General features: G+C 37.0%; 1 long non-coding RNA gene across 1 annotated transcript; it reads left to right on the top strand.

The window, feature by feature from the left end:
* Positions 1 to 1,482: 1,482 nt before the first annotated feature.
* On the top strand, positions 1,483 to 7,553 carry LOC134484511 (uncharacterized). The gene is made up of 4 exons (XR_010061965.1): positions 1,483 to 1,783; positions 3,930 to 4,091; positions 6,044 to 6,604; positions 7,193 to 7,553. It is a non-coding gene; the product is annotated as an uncharacterized LOC134484511 (long non-coding RNA).
* Positions 7,554 to 26,220: the final 18,667 nt, after the last annotated feature.

Here is a 26,220-nt window from a genome sequence, read left to right as displayed (position 1 = left end):
CTCCACATCCTCGCCAGCATTTATTTTTACCTGAGTTTTTGATCTTAGCCATTCTCACTGGTTTGAGGTGAAATCTCAGGGTTGTTTGGATTTGCATTTCCCTTATGACTTAAGATGTTGAACATTTCTTTAGGTGTTTCTCAGCCATTCGGCATTCCTCAGCTGCGAATTCTTTGTTTAGTTCTGAACCCCATTTTTTAATAGGGTTATTTGTCTAACTTCTTGGGTTTTTTGCATCTTTTAAATATAAGCCCTCTATCTGTTGTTGGATTGGTAAATATCTTTTCCCAATCTCTTGGTTGCCGTTTTATCCTAACCACAGTGTCCTTTCCCTTCCAGAAGCTTTGCAGTTTTATGAGACCCCATTTGTCAATTCTTGATCTTAGAGCATAAACCATTGGTGTTTTGTTCAGGAAATTTTTTCCAGTGCCCATGTGTTTGAGATGCTGGCCTAGTTTTTCTTCTATTAGTTTGACTGTATCTGGTTTGATTTGGAGGTCCTTAATCCACTTGGACTTAAGCTTTGCACACGGTGATAAGCATGGAACGATTTGCACTCTTCTACATGCTGACCTCCAGTTGAACCAGCACCATTTCCTGAAAATGCTCTTTTTTCCATTGAATGGTTTTGGCTCCTTTGTCAAAAGTAAAGTGCCCATAGGTGTGTGGGTTCATTTCTGGGAGCTGCCTTATGTATAATACCCAAGAGCTAGAAGAATCCGTAATGGCATTCATCAGAGGAATGAATACAGAAAATGTAGTACATCTAAACAATTGTGTACTACTCAACTCTTAAAACCAATTATCTCAAGAAAGCCAAAGACAAATGGGATGATCTAGAAAATATCATAATGATTGAGGTTACCCAATCACAAAATGGTATGAAATCACACATTTTATGAAATCACCAAAAGTGGATATTGGCACAAAAGCTAAAATTACCAAAGATGCAGTTCACAGACAACTGGAAGCTCAATAAAATGATACACAAAATGTGCATGCTTTAATCCTTTTCAAAAGGTGGACACAATAATATCTATGAATTTCGAGCAGAGACTGAGGAAATCCCATTCAGAGCAGGCCGTACATGTGGCAAAAATATATACACATCAGTAACCAAAACTAGATAAGATTGATGGAGCTAAGAAGTGCATTGTGCCAGGGACTGTATAGAGATCTTTCCTGTGAGACACAGCTAGAGCATATCAAATAAAGAAGTGAATTCTAGAGGCAAATCAGTGAATTGAAAACGGACAGTAGGGGAGTTATAGAAAAAGAGGAGTGGGGCCGGTTAGGGATCATATGTGCAGGTAATAGGGAAAGGAAATAACATTTCAAATGTAAATATAGAAATACCCAATTAAAACAGGAATAAAATTTGCTAAAAAAATAAAAAGAAATAAAGAAATTTAAGAAAAGAACACTGCGAAGTATTCACAGATATTGACTCAGAAATGTAAAAATCATTTTCATGGAATGATAGTCAGAGTAATACTAATGGAAAGACTGAGATGATGAAGACTCAACTAGAAACACTTCTCTCTCCCAGATATCAGTATCAGACAAAAACTGCACTATAGGCATCCAGAGCATGGTGGAATTTACTCTGAGGCGAGGACTCAATACTTGTCTTTCCATTCTTCCTTAGGACCATTTTCTTCTTGACAAAAAGAATAAGGCTATGAGATCTCAGCAAAACAACTGTGCCCTGCCCATCACTTGGCTTTGGAATAAAAAAAAATAATGATATAAACTCTTTGACTTCCAGGAATGATATGAACAGGTAAGTCCAGATGCTTCTGAAAGGCTCCCAGCTCCTGATTCCCATATGTGGAAGATTCACATCAAGCCTAACTCTTCAGAGATCCCACTCAATCCCTACTAAGGACTCTGAGCTATCCCAAGGATGATGTACATCTTCCTTTTTTTATACAAAGTTAGAAGGCCAGCTTCCTTCTCCACATCACTGAAATCTTTATCCTCTTTGTTCTCCCTCCCATATGGCTGTTTACCGTGAATTAGAGGTCAATTATTAAACCCTAGAGGTACTGCAAGAATATCAGAGAGGCAGTTGCAGCCACAACAACACTTGTGATGTCACAGAAGCAGCTAGGGAGTCCAGGTTACAAGAGATACTTACAGCAGGGCCAAATCATGATGTCACTGTGAACTGCCATGTCCTACCTGCGAAACAGATTTCCCTACATTGACCAGATTTTGAGTGCCCTTTCCAGGTATGTCTCCTGTGACACAGTGGAAACCTTTACATAGTCCATCATTCTAAAACTGTTGAAATCTCTTTTCTTCATTAGTGGTTACATGCTTTGAATGGGGAAAGTTAGCCATGGGTTTGGCATGTGTATAAACGATTTAAGAAAATGGAGTACAGGAGATTCTTCTAGATAATAATTTTTTCCCAGGTTCATTCCTGTGAAATACATAAAAATTTTGTAGGTTTTCTCTGTTTCCCAAAGGCCAGTATTCTCCCTACAGACCTTTAATTGAATGAATATTGTGTTTCAATTTCTTACTGTACATTCCTTGATAGGGAACTTTATAAATATTCCTGAATGTTTACTCAAAAATTCTGTTTTAAAATTCCATTTTATGCAATGATTTTGGCCCAATGATAAAGTGAATATAACAGTGTAAATATTGTGTACCTACTTCAAATGATAAACTCCCAAATCCTTATTTTATCCAATAATCACAGACATCAGTAAAGCAAAGGACAATATCAACTCTAGAATGTGGTTCTGTAGTCCCAAAAGATAATCAGTTCTCTAATATCTCCCTTCCTTATTTCCAAGGTTCTGACATGAGGGTTGAGGGTTTTTTAACCTGATTCTTTGTTCAGGCCAAACATAAGGTTCAGGAGGATGGACAGTGAGAGGAATGTCTTGAGGTCCAGGGAAAACTTAACTTCAATAGTTTCATAAGTAGAGAATGGCATCTATTTGGCATTGTCATTTGTGGATTCTACATTCTTGACCCAGTTGTGCAAAATCCATGTTAAAATTCCACCAAACCTCATAGGTGTAGGAGACACCAAAATTACATAAGATTGATGAAGCTAAGAGGTGCATGCTGCCAAGAACTGGAGAAAGATCTTTCCAGAGAGTCATAGTTAGAGCATGTTAAATACAGAAGTGAATGTTAGTGGTAAACTGGTGAACAGAAAGCATGTCTCTTCTTGGTAGATATTTAGAAAGGATTACAAGAGCTGAAGGGACTTTCAACCCCATAAAAACAACAATTCCAACAAACCAGAGCTTTCTGACACTAAACCAATATTCAAAATCTGTCCATGGAAAGTCCTATGGCTCCAACAGCATATGTGGCAGAGGATGGATTCCTTGGGCACCAATGGATGTAGAAGCCCTTGGTCCTTCTCAGGTTTGGTTCCCATTTCAAGGAAATGTCAAGGTGCAGTAAGGAGGGTTGTAAAAGAAGGGGAGTTGGTCCAGTTACGACCTTATGGAGAGGAAGTTTGGAAAGAAAATAGCATTTGAAATGTAAATATAGAAATAGCCAATAAAATAAGGAAAAATTTACTAAAAAATGGAAGAAATGAAAAAAGAAACTGCTAGCCATTCTCACCTATTAATTCAGAAATATAATGAGTAACTGTCAGGGAATGGTAATCAGAATAATAATGGTGAAAAGACTGATATGATTAAGAATCGAATAGAAGCACTTCTCTCTCCCAGATATCAGTGTCAGACACAAACTGAACTATAGGAATCCAAAGCGTGGAGGAGTTTACCCTGAGATGAGGGCATAGTACTTGTCTTTCACTTCTTCCTTAGGACATTTTTCTTCTGGGCAAAAAGAATAAAAGCCATGAGCTGTCAGGAAAACAACTGTGACCTTCCCAAACTTGGGTTTTGGGATAAAGAAATTAATGATATAAACTCTCTGATTTCCAGGAACTGTAAGAGCAGGAAGTCCAGATGCTTCTGAGAGGACCCCAGCTCCTAATTCCCATTTGTAGACGGCTCAGATCAAGACAATCTCTTCATGAAACAACTCAACACCTACTAAGGACTCAGAGAGCTTTCCCAAGGACCTTTTTTGTACCAAGACAGAAGGTCAGCTTTCTTCTCCCCATCTCTGATATCTTCATCCTATTTGTCCTCCCTCCCAAATGGCTCTTTACACTGAATTATAGGCCAATTAGTAAACCATAGATATATGGAATGAATATCTGAGAGGCAGTTGCTGTCAGGACAACACTTGTGACAACACAGAAGAAGATAGGGCTCTCAAGGATACAAGAGATATATTACGGGGGTACTAAGGATGATGTCACTGAGAACTGCCATGGACTACCTGCTAAACAGATTTCCTTACATTGACCAGATTTGACGGTGCCCTTTCTAGGAGAGTCTCCTATGACACAGTGGAAACCTTTTGTACTCCATCTCTCTAACGCTAGAGACTTCTCTTTGCTGCATTAGTGTTTACATGGTCTGAATGTACAAAATTAATCGGGACTTGGCATGGGTAGAAAAGATCTAGGAAGATGGAGTGGAGGAGATTCTTCTTGAAAATAATTTTGCTCCCTGGTCCATTCCTGTGACATACAGTTCAATTTCCTAGTTTTTCTCTGTTTCCCAAAGGCCATTATTTTCCATACAGACCTTTAATTGAGTGAATATTGTATTTCATTTTCTAATTCTTCATTCCTAGATAGGGCACTTTGTATTCATTCCTGAAAGTGTACTCAAAAATTCTCTCTTACAATTGCATTTTTGTAATGATTTTGGCAAAAAAGAGGGCCGAAGTATAGAGTGCATAGAACAGTGTAAATATTTTGTACCTACTTCAAATGATAAACTCCAAATTCTTATTTTATCCAAAAATTATCATACATCAGTAAATCAAAGACAACATGTACTATACAATTCGTTTCTCTATTCCCATTTGATATCATTTCTGCAATATCTTCCTTCTTGTGTTCCCATGGCCACACTTGAGGTTTTTGGATATTTTACAATGATTCTTTTTTCAGGCCAAACATAAGACTTAGGTGGATGGGCAGGGAAAGAAATGTTTTGAGTTCAACTGAAACCTCAATTTCAATAAGTTCATAAGGACAGGAGGGACCTTTGCATCTGTAGATTCTACATTCTTGTTCTAGATGCGCAGAATCAATGGTAAATTCCATCTAACCTCACATAGTAGCCAATATATATATGATAGATAGATAGATAGATAGATAGATAGATAGATAGATAGATAGATAGATAGATAGATAGATCTGCCACCAAAATAAGATAAGATTGTTGAAGTTAAGAAGTGCATTCTGCCAGGAAGAGGATATAGACATTTCCTGAGAAACACAGCTAGAATATGTCAATTACATAAGTGAATGCTTGTGGCAAACCAGTTACTTGTAAATGGAACTCTTGTTGATAACTTTTGAGAAAGGATTACAAGAGGTAAAGGGGTTTGCAAACCCATAAGAAAAGCAATGTCAATGAACCAGAGCTTTCTAGTACTAGACCAATATTCAACGAATGTACATGGACATACCTATGGCTCCCACTGCATATTTAGTACCAGATGGCCTTCTTGGGAACCAACAGAAGTAGAAGCTCTTGGTCCTCCCTATATTTGATTCACAGTTCATGGGAATGCAAAGGGGTAGTAAGGGGATTATAGTAGAATGGGAGGTGGACTGGTTAGGGATCTTAGAGACAGGAAATTGGAAAAGGAATAACATTTGTAATGTAAATATAGAAATATCAAATTTAAAAAAGCTATATATTTTGCTAAAAAAGAAAAAAATGAAAGAAATAAAAGAAAAGAAAACTGCCAATTAATTACACCCTTTGACTCAGAAATCTAAAGGGTCACTGTCAGGGAATGGTAGTCAGAGTAATACTAGTTCAAAGACGAAGATGGTGAAATCTCAAATAGAAGCAATTTTCTCTCCCAGATATCAGTGTCAGACACAATCTGCACTCTAGGAATCCAAAGCACAGAGTAATTTACTCTGAGCTGAGGACACAATACTTGTCTTTCCCTTCTTCCTTAGGACCAAAACCATCAGCTTTAAAGAAAACTGTGCCCTTCCCAACACTTGGCTTTGGAAAAAAGACATGAATGATATAAATTCTCCGACTTCCAGGAACCATAACTAGCAGGGAAGTCCAGATGCATCTGAGAGGCTCCCATCTCCTGATTACCATATTTGGAAGGCTCCAATCAATACTATCTTTTCAGCAAACCTTCTCAACCACTACCCAGAAATGACTGAGATTTCCCATGGACCACATATTTCTTTTTTTTTATAACAAAGCAGAAGGCCAGCTTCCTTCTTCCCATCTTTGATCACTTCATCCTCTTTTTTCTCCTTCCCAAAGGCTGTTTATGCTGAATTAGAGGCCAAATAGTAAACCCTAGAGGTACTGAAGGACTACTGGAGAGGCAACTTCTGTCAGGACAACACTTGTTTCATCACAGAAGAAACTAGGGATCTCCAGGATACAACAGATTTTTTTAGATAGGCCTAATGGTGATGTCACTGAGAATTGCCATGGCCTACCTGCTAAAGTGTTTTCCTTTCAATGACCAGATTCGAGGGTGCCCTTGCAAGGTTTGTCTCCTGTGAAACAATGGAAACCTTTTCATACTACATGTCTTTAAAGCTAGAAACTTCTCTTTATTTCCTTAGTGGTTACATGCTCTGAAAGGAAAAGATAATCAGGAGCTTTACATGGGTAGAAAAGATCTCGGAACATGGAGTGGAAGAGATTCCTCTGGATAATAATTTTATTACCAGGTCCATTACTGTGACATACAGTTCAATATGCTAGGTTATCTCTGTTTCCCAAAGGCCAGCATTTTCCCTACAATCCTTTAATTGAATTCATATTTCATTACAGTTTCTCATTGTACATTCCTTGATAGGTGACTTTATATATTCTTGAATGTGAAGTGAAAAATTCTGTTTTCCAATTTCATGTTTTTTTGCAATGATTTTGGCAACCCAAGGGTCCCACCTAAGGTTGAATATAAAAATGTAAATATTATGTACCTACTTCCAATGATGAACTTCCAAATCCTTAGTTTATCCAAAAATTTCGAGACATCAGAAAAGCTAAGGAAAACATGAAATATAGAATATGTTTCAGTAGTCTCATTAGACATCAGTTCTTTAATATCTAACTTCCTTTTCCTCTAGGGCCAGACGTGAAGGTTTTCGAGGTTTTACCATGGTTGTTACTTCAGGACAAACATAAAATTCAGGAGGATGTGCAGGGAGATGAATGGCTTGATGTCCAGGGAAACTTCAACTTCAATAGGTTCATAAGAACAAGAGGGAGGTGTTTGGAATTGCCATTTGTGGATTCTACATTCTTGACCTAGGTGTACATAATCCATGTGAAAATTCCACCTAACCTCATAGCTGTAGGAGCCACCAAATGTATAGTTGGAACCAGATGTACATCTTTCCTGAGAGACACGGCTTGAGCAAGTCAAATACAGAAGAGAATGCTACTGGCAAACCAGTGAACCAAAAATGGATCTCTTGTTGGTAGTTTTTGAGAAAGAAATACAAGAGCTTAAGGGGATTTCAATTCCATAAGAACAACAATGCCAGTGAACCAGAGCTTTCTGGTACTAAACCAATATTCAAAGACTGTACTTGGACAGACCTATGTGTCCAACTGCATATGTAGCAGTGGATGGCCTTGTTGGGAACCAATGGAAGGAGAAGTTCCTGGTCCAACCTAGGTTTAACTCTCAGTTCAAGGTAATATCAAGGTTCACTAAGGTAGCTTATAGAAGAATGTTAGGGTGACTAGTTACGGGTCTTATGGACATGAAACTGGGAAAGAAAATCAAATTTGAAATTCAAATATAGAAATATCCAAATAAAAAAAGCAATAAAATTTGCTAAAAATTAAAAAAAAATGAAATAAATTAAAGAAAAGACATCTGTCAGCTAATTACACATATTGACTCAGAAATCTAAAGGGGAACTATCAGGAAATGGTAATCAGAGTAATACTAGTGGAAAGACTGAGATGATGAAGTCTCAACTAGAAGCTCTTCTCTCCCAAATATCAGTGTCAGACACAAACTGCACTATAGGTATCCAAAGCATGGAGGCGTTTACACTGAGCTGAGGAGACAATACTTGCCTATCCTTTGTTTCTTCGGACCTTTTTCTTCAGGGCAAAAAGAGTGAAAGCCATGAGCTCTCACTAGAACAACTGTGCCCTTCCCAACAACTGACTTTTGGAATGAAGAAAATGATTATATAAACTCTCTGAATTCCAGAAACCATACCAAGCAGGGAAGTCCAGATGATAATGAGAGAATCCCAGCTCTGTATTCCCATGTGTGTAAGGCTCAGATCAAGGCTATCTCTTCAGATACAACACTCAACGCCTACCCAAGACTCACTGAGCTTTCCCATGGACCATTTATTTCTTGCTTTTTTTATACAAAGACAGAAGGCCAGCTTCCTTCTCTTTTATCTCCCTAACAAATGGCTGTTTAGCCAGAATAAGAGGTCAATGAGTTAACCCTAGAGGTCCTCAAAGAATATCCAAGAGGCAGTTGCTGTCACCATGACACTTGTGACATCACAGAAAAGCTAGAGCTCTTCAGGATACAAGAGATATTTCAGGGAGGACCTAATGATGATGTCACTGAGAACTGCCATGATCTAACTATTGAACAGCTTTCTTTACATTGACCAGATTTGAGGGTTCCCTTTCCAAGAGTGTCTCTTGTGACACACTGGAAACCTTTAAATACTATTTATCTCTAATGCTGGAGACTTCTCCTTGCTTCATTCGTACGTACATGTTCGGAATAGAGAATGTTGGTCAGGGGCTTGGCATGGATATAAAGATCTAGGAACATGGGGTGGAGGAGATTATTCTGGATAATAATTCCTCTCCCAGTTCCATTCCTGTGACATACAGTTCAAGTTCCTAGGTTTTCTCTGTTTCCCAAAGTCCAATATTTTCCTTCCAGACATTTAGGTGAATGAATATTGTATTACATTTTCTTATTGTACATTCTTTGAAAGGAGACTTTATATATATTACTGAATGTGTACTCAAATATTCTGTTTTCCAATTTTAATTTTTGCAATGATATTGGCAACAAAGTTGGCCCAGCTAAAGCATGAATATAACAGTATAAATATTGTATACCTACTTCAAATGATAATCTCTCAAATCCTTAATTTAAGCAAAAATTACCAGCCATCAGTAAAGCAAAGGACAATATGGACCCTAGAATGCGGTTCAGATTTTCTTTTAGGCTTGAAAAATTTTGCGAAGAAGGTTTTGTGGGTGTATTTGTGTCTTTATCCCTCCATATTCTATATTTCATCTTTCCAGGCAATGGGAGTTGGCCTCCTAATGTTTCATATCACCAATGTAGTTCACAGGTTAGGTCACCCCATTGATTCGTGGGTACCTCCATTATACCAGGTCTCTTTCTCTTCCTAGAAGTTTCTCCCACCTCCTCATCTCTTAAAGTTCAAGATTTCCTTTCTTTCTCATGACTATCGTGTCCTATCTCCTTCCCTGCACACACAGGATCCATTCTCCTCTTCCTTCCATCTCTCATCTAGTTCCTTTCCTCAATTGGCCTCCTAGACTATTTTATTCCCCATTCTAAGTGAGAGTCAATCTTATGCACTTTGGCCATTCTTCTTGTTTATCTTCTTTGTACCTTTAAGCTTTGTGGAGGATGTCCTGTAGTTTATGGATAATATTACTTATAATTGAGCAATTTCAACAACCCTCTTGATCATATTTTAGAGTAGTATGTTTCATCTAGTTCCTTTCCTCAATTGGCCTCCTAGACTATTTTATTCCCCATTCTAAGTGAGAGTCAATCTTATGCACTTTGGCCATTCTTCTTGTTTATCTTCTTTGTACCTTTAAGCTTTGTGGAGGATGTCCTGTAGTTTATGGATAATATTACTTATAATTGAGCAATTTCAACAACCCTCTTGATCATATTTTAGAGTAGTATGTTAAAATTGAAAATTATAATTTAGTATGAGTGAATGTCATGAGGACCAAATTTAGGTAAAAAGAAACTTAAAACAAGATCAAATCACAGATTTTAAAAATTGACCTAATAATAAAAATTCTCTACTATCATAAGGAATTATTATATCACAGGCAATTTTTAAGTGGTACCATAAATTTGGCAGACAAATGATGTTTTTAACAAGTAATTATGGATAATATGACTAAGATCAAATAAGATAAATATATTGTTTTCATTCTGATATCACTTCCTGGCATTTTTCCTCAAACATGATGTTTATAGCATTGAACATTATGGTATTAGTTTTAAATTTTAATATTTATTATAACCTAACCTATAAAGTAACAGGTTGCCATATGTTATGTTTGTAGACAAACACCCTCATCCTCGCTTCCTCAGTTCTTTGTTTTCGCCTGCCCTATGTCCCTCACCACTTATACTAGTCTCTCTTCATTATTCTTACTTCTAGATTCATATCCCACATGCTCAATATCTTCCATACCACACTGTTTAAAACCCTACTCTCTAGTCTCTGTGATGTATACCAGTTAAATGAACTCAAACCACCCACAGCTTCACATAAATACAAGTATATTAAAAGGAGATTCTTTGATCTCTTTGAAAAAGAACACATGGTATTTGCCTTTCTAAGTCTTTGTTACCTTACTCGGTTTAGTTTTCCTAGGGAGAATGAAGTACCATTGTGTATATTGTCACATTCTTATATATCTATGTATCAATGAATATTCATTATGATTCTCAATAAAAGAGCAATAGATTTATTTTTGAAAAACGATGAGAAAGCTCAGATAGAAAAGTCAAGAAACTAAGAAACTAAGAAACTAAGAAAATTTCAAAGATAAATATGACGAACATATTTGTGTTTATATTAACTGGAGCAGTGTGTGTTAAAGTTAATAAAGGATGTGGTATTTATAATATTTTTATACTAATAAAATGTAGAATATTCAATAATTTAGAGAATACTTATAAAATTGTTCATCACTAAGTTATATTTCCACTAAAACTGTAATCTTTTTATAAACTATTTTACATATATATATGTATATATATATATATATATATATTACCTTCAAAATAAAGAATATTAAGAAGTTAGTCATAAAATTCAATAACAACACCAAAGACGAATTATATGAATAACCAACAGACTAGGAGATATTGCAAACCTCTCCAATTAAATTAAGAGACTTAGAAAAGTGATAGCATTTTAATAGAAAGGCACATGGCAAACAAGATACAATAAAATCCTGAAACTATACTAAGATGGTTACTATTCATTCCTATGTGCTAAGGTTTCATCAACAAGCATGGTACATGAAGATAATGTATATGTCAGAAAAATTAATTCATGTTTAACATAGTAACTTTCTTCATAAAACCCAAGCAGACACTTCTCTTTTTTGTTGCTTAAAAAGTATGTACAAAGCACGGCTTTTGATTATAACACTAATATTTCAAAACTATCATTAAATATGCAAAGATCTTAACACAAAACCCATAGTTTTCATAGCAACCGTACAAACTTAAGAAGGAAAAGAAAACATTTTTAAGTACATAGATATGCCTAATGAAGTCCCCACCTTACCAGTAACAGATGGGTCAAATTTATTGTTCTATGTATTACATAGAATACTCTATCCCAGTTCATTGTTCCTTAGCATATGTTTTCCTCATCTTTCTCTGTTACTTATCTTCTGAAAGCAGGTTGTATTTCTCATAAAATTAGTTCAAATCATCCAATCTTCACTCCAACAATAAGAAGGTGTTGACATTAGAGGAAAACCAATTAAAGGTTCTCATTCTTTATTGTGCAAAAATTTATGTATGATTTTGTATGCTTAATATGCTTCTACACCTTAGTGATGACAATTCAAGATTGGCATGAAATCCATCATTCTTAATTCACAATGTAAATGCCCTTTAGCTAATCACAGAAAAGCCTTCAAAGTGTATTTACATAGGATTATTTAGTAAAAATTCAACTTATAGTTTAAGGGGAATAGTGATGTAAAACATCTTTTCTTACATTTTCGTTGCCTTCACAATGTAAAAGCCCTTTAGCTAATCACAGAAAAGCCTTCAAAGTGTATTTACATAGGATTATTTAGTAAAAATTCAACTTATAGTTTAAGGGGAATAGTGATGTAAAATATCCTTTCTTACATTTTCGTTGCCTTCACATTATTTTATAGCTAAGAGATTTCATTAGAATCAAGAAAGAATTGTTAACATCTTACTAAAATAAAATGAGAATTTTCTCTGTATAATACAGAACTTATTCTTGAACATTTTTGTGACACTGTTTCTTTTATATCCCTGGCAGTACCAGAACTCACTATCTCTTTCACCTATTCTCTCTCTCTCTCTCTCTCTCTCTCTCTCTCTCTCTCTCTCTCTCTCTCTCTCTCTCTCTGTAGACCAAGCTGGCCTTGAACTTAGAGTTCGGCCTGCTTCTGCTACCCAGTGCTAAGATTAAAGGCCTGTGCCACCACACTCCGTGCTTTTCTACATCTTTAACAAGCTCTTGTCTGATTATATTCCAAATCTTATGAAGTTAGCTCCCTAAAGTACCTAGAAGAAATTCAGTATCAAAAATATATTTTGCACACCTAAATCCCTCGTCCCGAGTTGCTGATTGATCTACACACGTAGCAAGCTCTCTGAAGGAACTGAAAGACACAAATTTTTGCTTACATTACAGGAATAAAGAAAAGGCCTGTTCACTGCACAATCTCATGATATCACGGAACAATTCTTCCAACACTACAAAGTGAAATCTTATAATGACTCCTGTACCTGAAGCCAAAGTTTCTTTTCTTCTATTTAGTTGTGCTCATTGTCACCACCATTTCATCATAACCAGGTTTAACCCAAAGGTATTCTCTGCCCCAAGAATTCATTTCTACTATATTGACATATTCAGTCATGTTCAGTTAAATTTAAGCACTGACCACACCAAAGTGAGGATTTATATAATATCCAACAGAAACATAGGAAGAAATGCTACAAAAATAAATTTATACTGAATAAATAATCAAAATGTGTTTTATTTGTTGTAACAAAACATCTATCCATTTTCAATGTATTGATTGGTTCTGGGTATATTCACAAGCCAAGAAAATTGCATTTAAGCCCGGAAAAAAACTTTTGAGATTTAGTTCTCTCTTTTATATAGACTATGAAGACTAAACTTAGATATCAATGCTTAATAGAAAGCAATTTTACATGTTGTGTCATTTCACTGTTTCTCAGATTTTTTTGTATAATTGAAAGTGTATAGCTAAATCTTGTTATTTAATATTTTTCCCACTTCATTTCAATTTCTACTTTAACTCTGAGTAATAAGTCCAAATGGGATCTGATTACATATATTGGCCCCGTACGATTTTTTTAAAAATTATAAGGTAAAGTTTTATATGCTAGAAAGTACACTTTTGAGAGTACATTACACTAGAAATTTAGTTCATCCTTTTTCATTAGTTTTGTCTGAAAGACTATTATTTACAAATTTGTTTTAAATTTTTAGAAGTATTGTGTGTGTTTGTTTGTTTGTCTGTGAGTATGCCTGTTTGAGTATACATACATACATACATGTATATCTTTGACATTCAAATATAATAAGACCAGAGAAAGTAGCTTGAGTGTTATTGATAATTTATGGACACTGAATTTTTGTATATGCTGTATATGTAACCTTGAAAATATGTACTGTATATTTTTCAAAAGCATTGTTTAAATATGTATACTACATGAAGCACACTAATTGCAGTTTTAGCCTTTTCCACACTAATTTTATCTCTTTAGATGTCTAGAAAGAAATACACAGAAGCATGAATCATCTCTTAACTCCAAATGTAGGTAGACTCTGTGATATATTTTGCTTTTGTACATGATTGCTCACCTTTAGTTCATAAATTATATATTTAATTTGCTCTATTTATGTTACAAAGGTGTGGCACATTGCTTTTGTAATGTGTGGCACATTGTATATATGTATTCGTTGATAACTTCCTTCTTTCAACAAACATTAAGAATAAATGATTTATAAACATTATTACAAAATCTAAGATCATTCAGTTTCTTCCATATTCAAATACCAAAATGCATAAATATAGAAAGGATTTCCTGATTTTGACTATCAGTATTTTACATAGCCAAATATGCATAAACATGTAATTTTACACCTGAATTCCATAAACGTGCATTTATATATTTCCACTCAAAATCAGCTGGGTCCAACTTACACGCATTCTCACAATTATACTCTTACACACACACATATGCATTCATTCTTGTAATTACATATTTAAACAGACATCCTTACTTTCATATGCATAGGGAGCAAGAGACCAAGCACCAGTGCAGAATGATGAGGTCCAATCTTTATTACATGAAGAAAAAAATCACTTCGACCCTTTTAATGCTAAGTGAATTAAACCCAAGTGTGTAAGAGAAAAGCCTTGTTCCTTTTCATAAGAGTAAGCCTGCATTGCTATTAAGAAATGACCTGTTCTGTCCCATGGTAAGTAGAAACCTGCCTGTACCTTCTGTTCTTTCCAGCTTCTTCTCTTTTCCTCTTCTCCTCTGCATTTTGCAGATTGCCCTCTTATGTTACTTATAGTATCTACATTATTCCTCTCTACATTTCTTCTCAGCCCAGATATTTTTGGCTCAGTTCTACTAAGCTCAGTTCTCCTTAACTCAAAGCTGACTTTTCAGCTCTGTCCATCTCCAGGTCAGTCCACCTGTCTCTGTCCTTCCAGTTCAGTCCTTCTCTCTCAGTCCTTCTGTGTGACTTCTCTTTCTCCTCAGAACTTAAACATCTTTAAGAATATATGATCCCGTATTACAATGTTTATCACAAGTTCATATGAAAGATCAAGCATAAATTGAAACATAATTTACAACCGAGAATTTTTACATCAATATCCATCAAGAGTAATTATCTGGCGAAACATTCATCACCTGTGTCAGCTCCACAGGCTCACTGAAGATCCAAAACCATAGTTGTTAGTGATGTTATATATAGATAAACCCAGTTAATATCTTATATTAACTGTCCTTGCACCTGCAACAAATCGTTTGTTTTCTTTTTATGACTCTTGATAACTGTATTGCAACATCATGGAATGTGTTCTTAGTAGGAGAAAGTCTGTTTACTATCTCAGAAAAATTAACTGTTGACACCAGGGACACCGGCAGAATTGTCACTGCAATTTTGACTATTAGAAAGGGACTTATACGGGTTCGGGGTTTAGCTCAGTGGTAGAGCACTTGCCTAGCGAGCGAAAGGCCCTGGGTTCAGTCCCAGCTCTGAAAAAAAGAAAAAGAAAAAAAAATAAAGAGACTTATAGCAGTCCCACTATAATAGAGATTAATAACCATTGATATAATTTTTGGAATTATTGTAGAATCATTATTAAGACTAAAGAATTCATCTATTTGCCTGTATAGTATCATTACAGGACAGTAAAACTTCGTATGACTGCAGAGATCTGCTCCAAAGGGGTGTGCTATTACTCAATGATTGTTATATATGTCTAATAATAACAACAGGAATAGCATTTAATAGCGTAAACTTTCCCAAAATGAATCCCTTACAACTTTGCTTAATAAGGGAGAACGAGTTGTAGATTATAAAATAATCCGAAGCTGTGTATCTCAGGATGATCACCTGCTAGTTATTAGCCTGTCCTGTTATGGGTCCTGACACTTTCTTCTCAGTCTTACATGGTACCTTTTCTAAAACTGACAATCTGATCCATCATAAAACAGGCCTCAAGAGATACAAGAAGTTTGAATTAATCCCATGCATCCTATGAGATCACTACAGACTAAGAATGGTATTCAATAACAACAAAAACAACCATAGTCCCACATATACATGGTAGCTGAAGAATGATTTACTCGATGAGAACTTGTTCAAGGAAGAAATAAAGAAAAAAAATTAAAGACATTTCAGATTTTAATGAAAATGAAGGCATAACTTGGGAACACAAAAAAGCAATGCAAGAGGAAAACTCATAGCTCTGAGAGCCTCCACAAACAAACAGAAGCTATGATACACTAGCAGTTTGATAGAACACCTGAAATCTCAGAACCAATAAAAATCCAAAGACTAGACAGCAGGAAATAATCAAACTCAGGACTGAAATCAACCAAGTAGAAATGAAAGGAATTATATAAAGAATCAACAAAACCAGGAGCTGGCTCTTCGAAAAATCCAGAAATAGTTAAATCCCTTATATTCAAATTAAAAATAACAAAATCAGAAATGAAATAGAGATATAACCAAAGAAAGTGAGGAAACTCAAAAAATTATCAGATCCTTCTATAAAAGCCTATACTTAACAAGTGTGAAAGTAAGGATTCAATGGATAAATTTCTAGAGAGATATAAGGTACCAAAGTTGAATCAGAATCAGATAAACCACCTAAATTCTCCCATAACTTGTAAAGTAGTAGAAGCAGTCATTAAATGTCTCCCAACCAAAAGATCCCAGGACCAGAAAGGATTAGTACAGAATTCTCTCAGACCTTCATAGAATATCTAATACCAATATTCTCCAAACTATTCCACAAACTTGAAATAGAAGGAACACTACACAATTCCTTCTCTGATGCCACAATTATGCTTACAACTAAAGCAAACAAAGACCCAAAAAAGAAAGAGAATTTCAGACCAATTTATTCATGAATATCCCTGCAAAAATTCTCAGTAAATTTCTTGCAAGTCAAATCCAAGAACACATGAAAACAATGATCCATCATGATCAAGTAGGCTTCATCCCAGAGATACAGGGATGGTTCAATATACAGAACCTGATCACTAATCAAACTAATCCCACTATAAAAACAAATTCAAAGAAAACAAAACAAGCAATCATTTCATTAGATGCTGAGAAAGCATTTTACAGAACGTAGCCCTTCATGTTACAAGTCTTGGAAAGATCAGAAATTCAAGGACCATACTGAACTCAATAAAAGCAATATACAGCAAACCAGAGGCCAATATCAAACTAAATGGAGAAAAACTTAATGCAATCCCACTACAATCAGGAACTAGACAATGATAACCACTCTCTCCGTACCTTTTCAATATAGTATTCAAAGCCCTAGCCAGAGTAAACAGAAAACAAATGGATGTAAAGGGATACATATTGCAAAGGAAATTTTCAAAATGTCACTATATGCATATGTTGTGACCCGACAATTTCCACCAGTGAATTTCTAAGCAGATAAACAGCTATAGCAGAGTGGAAGAGTTTAAAATTGATTCAAACAAATCAGTATCCTGCCTCTGCTCAAAAGAGAAATAGGCTGAGAAAGAAATTACAGAAATGACACCCTTGACAATAGTGAAAAAGCTTATAAAATACCTCTGTGTGACTCTAACCAAGCAAATGAAAGATATACATGACAAGAACACAACTGTCTGAAAAAATAAATTGAAGAAGATCTCAGAAATTAGAAAGATCTCCCATGTTCATGTATTGGCAGGTTTAATATTGTAAAAATGGCCATCTTGCCAAAAGCAACCTACAGATTCAATGCAATCTCCATCAACATTACAACTGATTTCTTCACAGACATAAAAATGGCAGTTTGCAAATTTATATGTAATAAAAAAAATCCCAGGATAGAGAAAACTATTCTTAAAAATAAAATCATTTGGGGAAATCGCTATCCCTGAGCTCAAGTTGTATTACAGAGCAATGGTGAGGAAAAACTGTATTGTATTGATATTGAGACAGTCAGGTATAACAATGGAATAGAATGTAAGACCCAGAAATGAACCCACACATCTATGGCCACTTGATAATTAACAAAGGATCTAAAACCATACAGTGGAAAAAAAAGATAGCATTTTTTAAAAATTGTGCTGTTTCAACTGAAGGGCAGAATGTAGAAGAATGCAAATCAATCCATTCTTATCTCCTTGTACAAAGCTCAAGTAAAACTGGGTTAAAGAACTCCAAATAAAACCAGATACACTGAAACTAATTGATGAAAAGCAGGGGAAAGCCTCAAACAGATTGGTACTGGGGAAAATTTCCTCAATAGAACACCAAAGGCTTTTGTTCTAAGATCAAAAATTGAAAAATGAAACTTCATAATATTTCAAAGTTTCTCTAAGACAAAGAACACTGTTATTACTTCCATACAGCAACTAACAGATTGGGAAAAGATCTTTACCAATCCTATATCCGATGGAGTGCTAATATCCAATATATAAAAAAAAACTCAATAAGCTATCCTCCGGAGAATCAAATAACCCTATTTAATACTGGGCTACAGTTCTAAACAAAAATTCTCAACTGATGAATATTGAATGGATGAGAAGCACCTAAAAATGTTCAACATCCTTACTCATTGGGGAAATGCAAATCAAAACAATCCTGAAATTCTACCTCATACCAGTCAGAATGGCTAAGTCAAAAAAGTCAGGTGACAACAGTCTCTGTCAAGGATGTGGAGAGAAAGGAACACTCTTTCACTGTGGAAATTACAAGCTCTTAAAATCACCCTGGAATCCAGGCTGGAGCTTCTTCAGAAAATTGAACATAGTATTTACTACCTGAGGATCCAGCTGTACCATTGGATGGCATATACCCAAAACTTGCTCCAACCTACAACAAGGACACATGCTCCACTATGTTCAGAGCAGCCTTATTTATAACAGACAGAAGCTGGAAAGAACCGAGATGTCCCTCAAAAGAGGAACAGATTGATATAATGTGGTACATTTACACAATGGTGTGGTATGCAGCTATTAAAAAGAATGACTTCATGAAATTCATACGGAAATGGATGAAACTAGAAAATATAATCCTGAGTGACATAACAAAAACACAAATAAATGCACATAGCATGCCCTCACTAGTAAGTGAATATTAGCCCAAGAGTTCATAATATCCACCATAAACTCATATGCACTCTGAAGCTTAACAAGAAAGGACAAAGGGGGATTGCTTCATTAACAATTAGAAGGGGGAAGAAAATTTTCATGGGAGTCAGATGGAGGAATCACCCTGTGTGGGAGAGGGGAGTGAAATAGAAAAATAGGAGATCAGGATAAGATGTTGGAAGAAACAGGGAAAAAAAACAGAGGACCAGGAAAATTAGTATAGAGAGAAGGAACAGTTGAGGATGGGGGTAACCTCTAGGATAAACCAGATACTAGGAATGCGACAGGTTCCCTGGACCCAATACTGATGACATTGGCCAACATCAACAATAACACTGAAATTAACCTGAAGACACCACCTCCAGTAGATAGACATGGCCCCCAGTGTAAGGATGGGACCACTCACCCATCTCAAATATATTCAGAGTTATCCTGTCTAATGGAATTGCAGAGGGGAAAGTGGGGCAGAGGCTGAAAGAAAGGCCATCCAGAGATCTGCAGACACCAACCTGGACACTGTTGCTGCTGCTGATATGTGCTTGCAAACAGGAGTCTGATATGCCTGTCCTCTGAGAGGCTTTGCCAACACCTGACTGAGACAGATGCAGATATTCACAGCTAACCATTGAACTGAACCTAGAGATCCCAATGGAAGATGTAGGGGAAGGGCTGAAGGGGCTGAAGGGGATTGTTATTAGAGATAGAACAACGATATCAATTAACCAGACCCCTCAGGGAACCCATGGACCTAACCACCAACCATTGAATATACATGTTCTGGTACCCTACATATGTAGCAGAGAATTGCCTCATCTCACATCAGTGGAAGGGGAAGCAGTTGGTCCTTAGTAGCTTGATGTCCCAGAGAAGAGCGAATCTAGAGGGGTGAGGTAAGAACGACTGAGGGTGTTGGGGACGCACGCTCTTAGAGACAAAGACGAAGAGTATGTGGTGGTGGGGATTATAGAGGCGGACCGGAAAGGGGGCAATATTTGAAATGCAAAGAAATACAATTGTTAATAATAGTAATAATAAAGGCAACTGCATACGATATAAGACATATTTAGAATTTCAATATATGTGATTAGAGAAAATACTTTCCATTGTGTAGCATACTCAATATTTCTAAAATATCATCACGGAAAGAATATTAAGAGCTTTGGGACAAGAAAAAATAGTGATACATGAAGGCAGAAGCATCACAGTAATATCTGGAACTCAAATGGAATTCTAATATCAATCCCATGCATTCAATGCTCTTTACAAATCCTATCACATGTTCATTCCCTAAAAAAATCCACCAGTGATTTTCTAGTCCCTGCAGTCTCTGAGGATCAAGGGTCTGGATCAACCTTTCCCATTCGGTTATGAGGCTCCAAGACACATCACTGCACCACAGATGGCCTCTGGTTAGAGGAATCTACCGTGTTGTAAGTGTCGCTTGACCGCACAGTGTCCTAAGCACCCCTTGCCCTTTCCATTCATGTTGCTCCTTCCCGAATCCCTTGTCTTGGCCCCTGACAGTGGGCACAATAGCAGATAGCACTCTGGACACAAAGGAAGAGATTCGACAGGGTTCCTCCTCATTCAGAAAGCTTGGATGATCGCCCCGCTACTACAAGCAGAAATGACAAGTGAAGCAGCTCCTGACTGCCTGGTGCAGACCTCGCGACTGCCCCTTGCAGACCTCGCTACTGCCCCATGCAGACCTCGCTACTTCCCTGTGCAAACTCGAGGACAGCTCCTCTCGAGCTTTGGCTGTTTCAGGAGATCAATGGTCACTCGAGATTTCCCTGCTTTGCCTTCCGGACTTGTCCACAGTTCTCGGAAGATAGAGAGACATACTCAAAGGATACAGCTCAACTGATGCTTACCATGACTCACCACTGGCAAGTACATTCACTGCCCCTTCACATGGTAGTAGCCCATTCGACATTTCTTGTTCAATTTCCTTAAAGACTAAACGACGAGATGTGAGGAGAGAGACCAGCGACCCTCATCCCGGACTTCACCCTCTGACCATGCACCAACGATTTCTCAGCCTCCACGGCCTGGGAACCCTTCAGTGTCCCCCAAGATGACAACAACACCTGAGTGCAACAGTGGAATCAGTTGAAGGATTCCCAGCCTCCACAGCCTGGAAGACCTTCAGTGTCCCCCAAGTGGATTATAACTTCCTACCATAGTGGGGGAAGCAATTGAACACCAGAGACCCGAGCGACTTTGCACCTCCCGGACTACTTAGAAGGGCTCGGGACAAGTTCAGATGCCCAAAACCCTATGAAGATCAGAGATTCAAAAAACCTGATGCTCGTGTTACAGAAAACCTGCAGAAACTCAAAGATCATATAAAGGCTTCAGTCAATAAGAGGGACCTAGACTCCAGAAAGGAACTGACAGAGAAGAAGAAATGGACAGTTACACTTACTCTGAGGGTTTCTGAGGGCATGAGTAATACACTGACCAAGGATAGCAGATCACTGAGAAACCCACTAACTAGGAATATCAGAAGATCTGCTTTACATCCTGCTACCCGAAAAAGAGTGGCCTCATCTAAGTTCCCATTCTTGGTTCTTGGGAAGATGAAAAAAAAAAGTAAAGAAAAGAAAAGCGGGTTATGTCTACTGGGATTGAGGAACATGTAGACTAGGACGAGTTGGTAGCCAGAGTGCCTGTAACATCTACAAAACACAATACTAGAGAGAATAGTGAAAGACTCAAAGAATATCACACTGTGCCTGGGCCACCTTTTGCTGACTCTTATACTGACAAATTGGGACAGGTACTTTCCCCACACATTCCAGATTCCCAACATCCTTCCCTATCTAGACATGGAGAACTTGGATCTCCCATTTTTCCCCAAGATTTTCCTACCCACCCAGGACTTTCCGGAAATAACCAAATGGTTCCAATGTTCTATAGGGTTATTCCACATTTGCACAGGTGTCCAAAATTCCTCCCACAGATCCTGAAAGGAAAATCATACATTCTCCTCTTCCAGAGGGAGTATCTTTTTTTCTTCCATCTTTATTAAATTGAGTATTTCTTATTTCCATTTCAAATGTTATTCCCCTTCCAAGTTTCCCCATTAACATTTTCCTAGCCCCTCCCTCTCCCCTTCTATAGGGGTTTTCCTCTCCCGATCCACCCACACATTACTGCCCTTCTCCCAAAAATGCCATTCACTGGGGGTTCATTCTTGGGAGAACCAAAGACTTCCCCTTCCACTGGTGCCCCTAATAGGCATTCATTGATACCTGTGAATTTGGAGTTCAGGTCAGTTCATGTATAGGCTTGGGTAGTGGCTTAGTCGGTTGAACCTAGGTTTGGTTGGCATTTTTGTTCAGATGGGGTCTCAAGCCCATTAACTCTTTCAGGCCTTGCTCTGATTCCTTTAGCAGGGGTCGCATTCTCAGTACAGTGGATTGCTGCTGACATTTGCCTAAGTATTTGCTATATTCTGGCTGTGTCTCTCAGGAGAGATCTACATTGGTTCCTATCAGCCTGCATTTCATTGATTCATCCTTTTTACCTAGTTTGCTGGCTGTATATGTATGGGCCCCATGTGGGGCAGGCTCTGAGTGGGTGTTCCTTCTGCCTCTGTTCTACAATTTGCTTCCCTATTCCCTGACAAGGGTATTCTTGATCCCCTTTTAAAGAAGGAGTGAAGCATTCACATTTTGGTTCTGTGCATCTAGGGTAATTCGAGCATTTGAGCCAATAGCACTTATCAATGAGTGCATACCATGTATGTGATTCTGTGATTGGATTACCTCACTCAGGATGATATTTCCAGTTCCATTCATTTGCCTATGAATTTCATAAAGACATTGTTTTTGACAGCTGAGTAATATTCCATTGTGTAGATGTACCACATTTTCTGTATCCATTTCTCTGTTGAAGGCATCTCGGTTCTTAGCTTCTGGCTATTATAAATAAGGCTGCTATGAAAATAGTGGAGCATGTGTCTTTGTTATATGAAGGGACATCTTTTGGGTATATGCCCGAGAGAGGTATAGCTGGGTTCTTAGGTAGGTCAATGTCCAATTTTCTGAGGAACATCCAGACTGATTTCCAGAATGGTTGGACCAGGCTGCAATCCCACCAACAATGGAGGAGTGTTCCTCTTTCTCCACATCCTCGCCAGCATCTTCTGTCACCTGAGTTTTTGATCTTAGCCATTCTCACTGGTGTGTGGTGAAATCTCAGGGTTGTTTTGATTTGCATTTCCCTTGTGTGTAAAGATGTTGAATATTTCTTTAGGTGTTTCACTGACATTCGATATTCTTCAGCTGTGAATTCTTTGTTTTGCTCTGAACCCCATTTTTCAATAGGGTTATTTGTCTCCTGCAGTCTAATTTCTTGTTTTCTTTGCATATTTTGGATATTACCCTTCTATCTGTTGTAGGATTGGTAAAGATCTTTTTTCTATCTGTTGGTTGCCATTTTGTCCTAAGAACAGTGTCCTCTGCCTTACAGAAGCTTTGCGGTTTTATGAGATGGCATTTGTTGATTCTTGATCTTAGAACATGAGCCTTTGGTGTTTTGTTCAGGAAATTTTCTAAAGTGCCCATGTGTTCCAGATGCTTCCCCACTTTTTCTTCTGTTAGTTTGAGTTTATCTGGTTTGAAGTGGAGGTCCTTGATCCAGTTGGACTTTAGCTTTTTACAGGGCAGTAAGAGTGGGCCAATTTGCCTTCTTCTACATACTGACCTCCAGTTGAACCAGCACCACTTGCTGAAAATGCTATCTTTTTTTCCATTGGATGGTTTTGGCTCTTTCTCAAAAATTAAGTGACCATGGGAGTATGGGTTAAGTTCTGGGTCTTCAATTCTATTCTACTGGTTGATTTCCCTGGCTCTGTCTCAATGCCATACAGTTTTTATCACTGTTGCTCTGTAATACTAGAGTTCAGGGATAGTGATTCCCAAGGAAGTCCTTTTACTGTTGATGATAGTTTTAGCTATTCTGTGTTTTTTGTTATTCCAGATGAAATAATGAATTGTACTGTCTAACTCTACGAAGAATTGGATTGGAATTTTGATGGGGATTGGAATTAATTTGTAGGTTGCTTTTGGTATAATGGCCATTTTTACTATATTATTCCTGCCAGTTCATGAGCATGGGAGATCTTTCCATCTTCTGAAATCTCCTTCACTTTCTGCAGAGACTTGTGGTTCTGCTCATATGCTCATATCTTTTACTTGCTTGGATAAAGTCACCTTGAGATATTTATATTATTTGGGGCTATTGTGAAGGTTGTCATATGCCTAGTTTCTTGCTCTGCTAGTTTAGCTTTTGTGTAGAGTTACTTTTATACCCAGCCACTTTGCTAAAATTGTTTATCAGGCTCAGGAATTATCTTGTGAAATTTTTGAGGTCACTAAGTATACTATCATATCATCTACAAACAGTGCTATTTTTACTTTTTCCTTGCCAGTCTATATACCTTTGACCTCCTTTTGTTGTTTGCTTCCTCTGGCTAAGACATCGTGAACTACATTGTATAAATTGCGAGAGAGTGGACAGCCTTGTCATGTCCCTGATTTTAGTGGGATTGCTTCATGTTTCTCTCCATTTAATTTAATGTTAGCTACTGGTTTGCTGTATATGATTAGGAACGGTCCTTATGTTCCTATAATTTCCAGGACTTTTATCATGAAGTAGTTTTAAATTTTTTCAAATGTTTTCTCAGCATGTAATGAAAGGATCATTGGGTTTTTATCTTTGAGTGTGATTATATAGTGGATTATGTTGATGGTTTCTATATACAAAACCATCCCTGCATGCCTGGGATAAAACCTACATGATCATGATGGATGATTTTTTTGATGTGTTCTTGGACTCAGTTTGCAAGACTTTATCGAGTATTTTTGCACCAATATTCATAACGGAAATTGCTCTGAAGTTTTCTTTTTTGTTGGGTCTTTGTGTGGTTTATGTATAAGAGTAATTGTGGCTTCATAAAAGGAATTCGGTAGTGCTCCATCTGTTTCAAATTTGTTGTATAGTTTCGACAGTATTGGTATGAAATGTTCTATGAATATTGGATAGATTTCTGAACTAAACCCATCTGATCTTGGACTCCTTTTATGTTGGGAGGCTTTTAATGATTGCTTGTATTTCTTAACAGTGATTGGTTGTTTAAACGGTTTTTCTGTTCCTGATTTAGCTTTGGTACCTGGCATTTGTCGAGAAAATTGTCCTTTTTCTCCATATTTTCAAGTTTTCTTGAATATGGGCATTTGTAGGACAATCTGATAACTTTTTTTTAAATTATTTTTTCAGAGCTGGGGACCGAACCCAGGTCCTTGTGCTTGCTACAGAAGTGCTCTACCATTGAGCTAAATTCTCAACCCCCGATAAATTTTATAATTTGCTCTGATTCTGCTGTTATTTCTCCCTTTCCGTTTATGATTTTGTTATTTTGGAAACACTCTGTGTGCCCTCTGGTTAGTCTGGCTATGGGTTAATGTATCCTGTTGATTTTCTCAAAGAACCAGCATTTGGTTCTCTTCATTCTTTGTATAGTCCCCTTTTTTTCTACTTGGTTGATTTCAGCTCTGAGTTTGATTATTTCCTGCCTTCTACTACACCTGTGAATATTTGCTTCTTTTTGTTCTAGAGTTTTAGGTGTGCTGTCAAGCTGCTGCTGTATGCTCTCCCCTGTTTCTATATGCAGGCACTCAGAGATATGAGCTTTCCTTTTAGTATAGTTTATATTAGTCCCAAAAGTTTGGGTATATTGTACCTTAATTTTCATGAAATTCTAAGAAGTCTTTAATTTCTTTCTTCATTTCTTCCTTGACCAAGTTATCATGGAGTAGAGCATTGTTCAACTTCCATGTATATGTGGGTGTTCTTTCCTAATTGTTATTGAAGAACAGTTTTAGCCCATGGAGTCTGGTAGGATTCATTGGATTATTATTATCTTTCCATATTCTTTTAGGCCTGGTTTTTGATTGATTATATGATCAATTTTAGAGAAAGTGCCATGAAGTGGTGAGAAGTTATATCCTTTTGTTTTATGATAGGATGTTCTAAAATATCTGTTAAGTCCATTTGGTTTATAACTTCTGTTAATCTGTCTATGTCTCTGTTTAATTTCTGTTTCCCTGATCGGTCTAATGATGAGAGTAGGGCGTTGAAATCTCCTGCTATTATTATTTGCGGTGCCATATGTTCTTTGAGCTTTAGTAAGGTTTCTTTTATGTATGTAGGTTCCTTTGTATTTGGAGCATAGATATTTATGAT

This window comes from Rattus norvegicus, chromosome Y (assembly GCF_036323735.1).
Source record: "Rattus norvegicus strain BN/NHsdMcwi chromosome Y, GRCr8, whole genome shotgun sequence".
Lineage (NCBI taxonomy): Eukaryota > Metazoa > Chordata > Mammalia > Rodentia > Muridae > Rattus > Rattus norvegicus.
Note: the sequence above shows the minus strand (reverse complement) of the source record. Positions and strands in the feature narration are given on the sequence as shown.